Genomic DNA, 7,189 nt, shown 5'->3' with positions numbered 1-7,189 from the left:
AATGGATCAGCTACAGCCTCCTTTAACAGTTATCAGATAGAAAGAGTTAACTGAAGTGAGGACTACTGGGGGGGCAGTCAGCGACCATAGGTAGCTATCTTGAATGGCTATGCAGTAAAAACTATAAAGTATCAAAATAGTGTTTATATTTTTAATCTTTCCTTCTTTTTGGAGATCTATTCCTATGCTAAGACAAAAGAAGTTAAAATGAGATTGGGAAAAAATAATTCTTGCAGATATGTCTGCAGCAATGACTTCAGTATTGCATTACAATCCAATAAATTTCATTCTTCAAATAAGTTTCACATTATTCTGTTGGTTATACATGCATCTCTGTTATCAGCAGTGTAAGGCAAATAAACCTACCTGTTTACCCAGTGGCTCACCAATAGAATAATGACAGAGAGGAGGGGCTTGCAGTTGCAGAGATCCAGGCAGGCATATCCATCTGAGTTCTGAACTGTTCTGCCCCTCCACCCAGTCTGGTGTTGGACTGTGCTCTAGTTAACAAACCTCTCTGTGTGTCTGTGCCACTGCAGCTGAACACAAGTTATCTGCAGGTTCTGAAGAATATACCTGAAATTCCTGCTCCCACATGAACTAGGCAGTCATTGTGGCAGCCTTCTCCAGCTGCATGGGAGAAGATTTCTGTCAGCTAATTCCATGTTTCATGACCTTGGAGCTGACTTTTGAGAAGGGCTCAGAAGCAGCATCAGCAGGCATAGCTAGGCTGACCATAGGCATTTTTCACATTTTCCTGTTGTGAAATGACAACTTTCAGCTTTACACATCAAAACAAATTAGGCCAATGAGAAGAAGAAATTAAAACAATCACTGATAGTTATAGCAATATTTTAGGTTTCCTTTCTGTTAAGGGAATGACTCTTTTACAGCAAAATGGGGCAGAGAGGATTTGCCCTTCAAGTCAACCAAAAGTCTATTGCTTTAATTCCTTATTGCTGCCTTTTTTTGGCCTTCAGCATCAGTCACAGTGTTTACCAGTGAAAGTCCCAACCCATACACCAAATAACAATTCAAGAGCTACTTAATCTATGGAAAAGTAACTGAGACTGTCTTTGTATTTGACTGAAGCACTGTGGGGAACTAAGAACTGGATTGACAAATTAGACAAAAGATATTACTAATCCTATTCACTGTATACTGTTTAATATGTATGAAGAGGATTTATAACCAGTTCCTGAAGAGTTACTTTATCATTGGTTTGTAAAGGAAAAAAAGTAGAACTATTTTGCAGGAGACTTTTTCCCTGTTTTTCTTCCAGAGTTTGCTTACCTGTATCCTGTCTTCTGTTGACAAAGTATCACTTGCTAGGGAACTGGAGCAATTTGTTGGTCCTCTCAGTATCTTAGTAGGGCTCTTATAGCAACATTTAGTATCACCTTTTTCAGATTTTATTCATCAGCCCAAATGCCATCTTACTTACATGATCTCAAAATAAAAGAGGTTTTTATCTTAGGAGTGTTAAATAAGCACAGGCAAAATTAAAACAGACTTCTGCTGTACATGGTTTTGTCAAATAATGCAGAGCTGTAAGCACTTACATTTGCCAACTAAACATCCAAGTACCAGAAAAAAAAAAAAAAGAGGAGATGTTATCAGATGCATAAACCTAAGAATGTGTTTGTAAAGAAGAAAAAGCAATCAGGAGGTAAGACCTGCTGGGTTTAGCTCCTTCCTGGGCTTATCCTGTGGTCATTGGACTAGCAAAACAGCCATTGCAGTAATTCAGAGCTGCTTAAAAAATGAGTAGAAAAATGTTGTTCTTATCCGAAGCAAATTGAAGATAATGGAGAGGTGGGAGATTTTTTTTATTATTTTAATGATTTTGTTCATTCTCTGCATTTTATAAATGCACACAAGAAAGGTATGTTTCTCTGGATGAACCCAAGAGTCTTAAAAATCAAAGTCTCAGTGAAAGTCAATGGGACCTAAGATTCTGAATAATTCTGAACTTTTTGTATGAGCAAACTCACTATCCAGTTCTACCTGAAATGCATAGAACTGCTTTTATCAATACATATTCAAGCAAAATTTAAATTGGTACTTATCACAAAGTTCAGCCAGATGCATTAAAATCATTAATGCAAACACATTATTCATAAAATATCTTGGTTTTTTTCCTTCCCCAAATCAATCATTAAACCAAAAAGAATTTAGTTCCTTGCAAGCAACCCCTACTTGCTTTATTGCATTGAAAATTAGAGTTGCATACACTGTTGCCAAAACAGTGCACTGTTCTGTGTAGTTCACTGAGGCATTTCTCTCAGTACCAACAGAACAATAAATTTCAATACCAAATTTCCATGGAGCTGCTCTATTTTGCTGAGGGAGCATCTCTACTTGACAATATACAAATGAAAGAATATAGGCTGTCTTGATGCTACTGTGAGTCAGCTTGAGAAATGAGAAGAATACTCTCCTTTTGTCTTGTGAATAGCTTAGGTAAGCACAGCATATCATCCTTTCATTATGAAGGACTGAGAAATACTGAAAGTTTTTTGTCCAACCAGGGTCCCTGCATACACACTTACATCTTTCATTGTTGTGTTTCCAAGACACATGATAGCATTTGAAGTTTCTATTGTTTTCAGGAAAACATTTTCATAGCAAAGTTTTTTATAATTTCTTTTCTCTCTCCTTTTTGTTATTTTTTCTTCACCTATTTCTTTTCAGATAGTCTGTCTGAATGAAGTGAAAAATTAAACTATATTATACAGCCTTATTATAGGCAGAACAAAATGAAGATGATCTGATGAGATAAATTGCTGAAGGTTAATAGCTTTTTAAAAATCAATCTTCCTTACAAAGGAAAAGGGTAAATGGCTCGGTGGATGAAGCCTTGGCCTCTCACCTTTCTGACCATAGTTCAAGTCTAAACTGTGAGGGTCCTGAGTTACATGCTTTATTGGGCTGAGATCAGTCTCTAGTGGGCAGGAGTCTGCATTACAAGATTCATGGGTGTATTTTTCCATACAGGCAGTAGCAGCAGGAGAAGCTGATAGAGACTGCTCAGTGATCTCCCTTGGCAGTGAGGCTGAAGGACCAGCTAATGTCACCCTGCACAGAGCACGAGGACATTCCAGCTGGCAGTCCTCTGAGCTGCCTACATATCATGCCCTGGCTGTGGACTCAGACTTCCAGAGCACCCTACAGCTTTTTATCAGCAATAAATATAACGGCCTCCACTTAGCAAACAAAAATTAGGTGAATTTTTAAATAGCAATTAACAGATTACTAGAGAGCTTTAATAATCATAATTGATAATTTTTCATCTCAAGTTCAGGCAAAGAAATAATTTATCTCAACTGTTATTCATAAGGAAGGCAAAAATTCAGAGAACAAAATAATTGAAGTGTCAATTAGGAAGTTTAAGTAAAAGTGGAGAAATTAAAAAACCCCCAACATTTCTAGCATAATTTATTAGCATGTTAATCAAGTTTTAATCAGATATTAGTCTGATAATTTATGTATTCCCATCAGTCATGTGCATGAAATGACTACTAAATAAGCTTCTTTCTGATTTAGTTTTAATAATATGTTTTAATAGAAAAGCACACTGCATTCTGAGCAGCAAAATGAGCAATCCAGACTGTCTACTGAATAAACATACAAGGCACACACATAAAAAGAGCTTTCAGTTAAGGGAGCTTTTGCAAGCATGATTTTTGTAAGCAAAGATATGCTCCCTTGAGGCCCAACTAAAAGCAGAATTTCTTAATCTTATGGGAAATTTTATTTTCTAAGCCAAAACAATGTAGGAAATGCTTGTTATTTAAATGTGAAAGGAAAGTGTTTTGGTTCACCTGTTTGGCCTTTGCAGCAAGATACACAGAGTCTTGTGTGAAAGTATTCAGTTGTGGGTCTGTGTATTGTGAATGTTTTGAATAAGCTTAAAATCAGATTTATAAAGTGTGTGTTCCTGCTACAGAAAACACTGGGAGTGCTTGTAGGGATTAATAATTAATATGCAAATATAATTTGAAAGTAATGTGTATGCTAAGACTTAGGACTTGACTGTATGTTAAAACGTGCATACATCCATGACACTCCCATACTCATCCCAGTGCTTTTTAATGATTATTGCTCACTGTTAATTCAAAACACCTGCAAGTCCCTTTGTTTTGATCAAAGCACTTTTCCTCCCTCGAGACTGATGGATGGCTTTGTAATTTGTGAGGTAATATGTTAAAGGTCAGGAGTTAATATGTCCTATGGAACTTGCTCTTCTACTTGCCTTCATCTCCCAAATAGGCTTATTTTTCTGTGTATCTGCAGCCCCTGTTCATACATGCACTAAACATATGTGTGCTCACACTTAGGCACATGTTTCTGAGTGTGCATCTCCTGTACACATAGATATAAATGCAGGGAGTAACCTTTAAGAAAATTTTATCTAATACTTCTTTTTGTAACAACCTATTGCTGTTTGTACCAAGCATTATTCTTCTTCTTTTTAAAATTAAAATACCCACAAAACATGCATTTACTTTCAGCTATAGAAAATGCTAATAATGCTTTTAGAATGGTCTTTAAAAAGTCTCATTATATCATTTAAAAACGGAGAGACCAAAGGGCAAGCTAAATTCTCCTAACATAAATCAGACTTTTTTATTTCAATGACTTTAAAAACCTCAAATGCAGTAATTTTAATAGCAATGAAAGAATGAATAAGTCATAACTCCGCCTGATCACATAACTGTCTATAACTGTTATTAAATGCTCCAAAATAAGTGAACTCATTATGTTTCTGCACTGCTTTTAGCTAATCTAAGATTCTGCTCACTTAATCATGCAGAAAAGGCTTTAGCACAGTTTTAGACCCTCAGCAAGGTCACTTCAATGCCTTTTTTTTCCCCTGTTCTGCACTGATCATTTAAGAACAGCACTTTGACCCGAAACTGATGATCTCTCATATAAGCTTGAATGCTTAACCCCAAAAGGGCTGTGTTTCAGATGTACATTTGCACAGCCCATTGTCATATTTGCTGCAAACTGAGCCAGACTCTCTTTTCGGGGAAGGAGGAAATGCCAATCAGAATTTGTAGATGTTGTGGGCATGATGAAAGTGCATTTTGTGATACCTTCAGAGACTTGAAGTGATTTTTAAAACACATGCTCTTTCTATGGATTCTTTAAAGAGTTTTAATTTGCTCTAGAAGTATGGCAACTGCACTGTGTTTTTTACTGTATGTTTCCCTCAGAGAATTTATAAATCTCATATGTAGAACTTTCCCAGACATATAATTCATTTAGGCATGATGACCCCTTTAGACAGCTCTTGCCTCCAGTGAAGCTGTAAACACATCCAAAAGCTAGGGAGCGAATGTTGTCCCTTCTATTCTTCATGGAGCCTGTGCTACAAAGAAAAGTGCATTTTAATGTCAGTGAAGCTTCTTCAGAAATCAGAAGCAGAGGTGAAGTCCTACACCACTGTAGCTAATGCAAAAACTCTTTTATTGATTCAGTGGCAGCAGGCTTGGGCTTTGAAAGGCAAATGAAGGCTGTAATTCTCAAATGCTAGTAAACATGCTGAGCTTTACTCATCTGGTTTGTGCTCTTGACATCAGCAGGATGACTTCACCTGAGTAAAGTTGTAGAAAACTCAATCCCACAGGCATTTATTTCCTGATGTGCACTGTCCTTTCTCTCCTCATCTGAACACAGTCAGAAGGAGAATAATGCAGCCATAGCACATGTGCAGTGTTTATCAGGGGTGTATAAAGGTAATCATCATCCAGCAACACCATCTTCTCTACACATGGTGTACAAAGTCATCCTTTATGGCTCTAAAAGGCCTTTGCAAAAAATACTCTTTTTTTCTTCTTCTTTTTCTTTGTTATACTTTAAAGTCAGAATGTGTTAAACATGGATGTGAAAACATTCATGTATTTCCCCCACATCTTTTCTGAGTCTTAACAATACAAAACTATTTTTTTTTATTACATTTAATTACTAGTGAGAATAAGAAGAGAAGAAAAGAAAATAAATCACAAGGACGGCATTCAAATTGCTCAGTGCAGTTTTTCCAGCTATCATGGGAAATGAAAATCTGTAGCAGTGCTTACCTGCAAAGGACTGCTCCCTACCAATCTCTGGCCCCCCACACTTTGCTGTGAAATGGAATTTTCTTCTTTTCTACAGATATAAAACATACTCTGGGATTGTGTAATTTCTGGCCATTCAATGCTGCCTGGGGTTAGAGCCATAAAATCCAGACTGTAGGTCTGTTATGGCTCTTCCCCAGAGACAGGGCTTGTGGGCTGGAGCCCTCCCTGCCCAAAATGGGGAATGGGAGCAATATGCAAAGGCATTTACACCTCGTGGCCCTGCATTTGTTCTTCAGACTAATTGAAGAAGAGCAAGGATATGTAAAATGGTGTCATCACTCTCTCAGAGTGTGGGATGTTGGGTGCTTTCCAAAGGAGGTGTGTTTTTCAACTGCATGGAAAGATACTTTTCCATGTACTGCCATAAATCTTATGGCTCTCGCTGCTCCTCTGGGCCTTGCATTGGCCATGTCTGTTTGGGAGACACCAGTGATTGTTTGGAGGTGGTCTGTGGTGTTAAACCATAAACTTTGCAAGTCACAGACCATTCAGTGCTTACACTGTACCTAAGCACAACTGGTCCCAGGCCTACAGCCACCACTGCAATGCACTTGACACAAAGGCAACCTAGTAATTCCCAGTGTTACAATGTACTTTGGTATATAATAAATCGGTATTGTTGTATTTATAATGTAATTCTATAAGAATTACATTATAAATATTCTACAACAGAGCAGCAGGTTCAAAAAAGCCAAAAATCCCAAACAAAAACACAAAAATACCCCACCAAACCAAATAAATAATGGACTAACCCTTCAACTGGATATAGAATAATAAAATAATATTATGCTTTAATATTGTTTGCTTTAAGACAATTAATATTTAATTAAAATGTAAATTTTGATTCATGCTATTTAGATAAATGCTTGAGCCTTGAATTGGTGCTCCCTTTCTCATTTTAGATAAGAAAGTGTACAAACAAAGGTTTGAGGGAGACAATATGCCTCAAGAAGAGGAAGGAATTTGCCCAGTTCCCATTGGAGAGTTGTTGTACTGAGAGACTCATTTTTCTGCTGCTTTTGTCATGTCCATTCAGGGACTTCAGAAAATGTGTTTGGTGA

The sequence above is a fragment of the Serinus canaria genome, chromosome 5 (assembly GCF_022539315.1).
Source record: "Serinus canaria isolate serCan28SL12 chromosome 5, serCan2020, whole genome shotgun sequence".
Lineage (NCBI taxonomy): Eukaryota > Metazoa > Chordata > Aves > Passeriformes > Fringillidae > Serinus > Serinus canaria.
Note: the sequence above shows the minus strand (reverse complement) of the source record.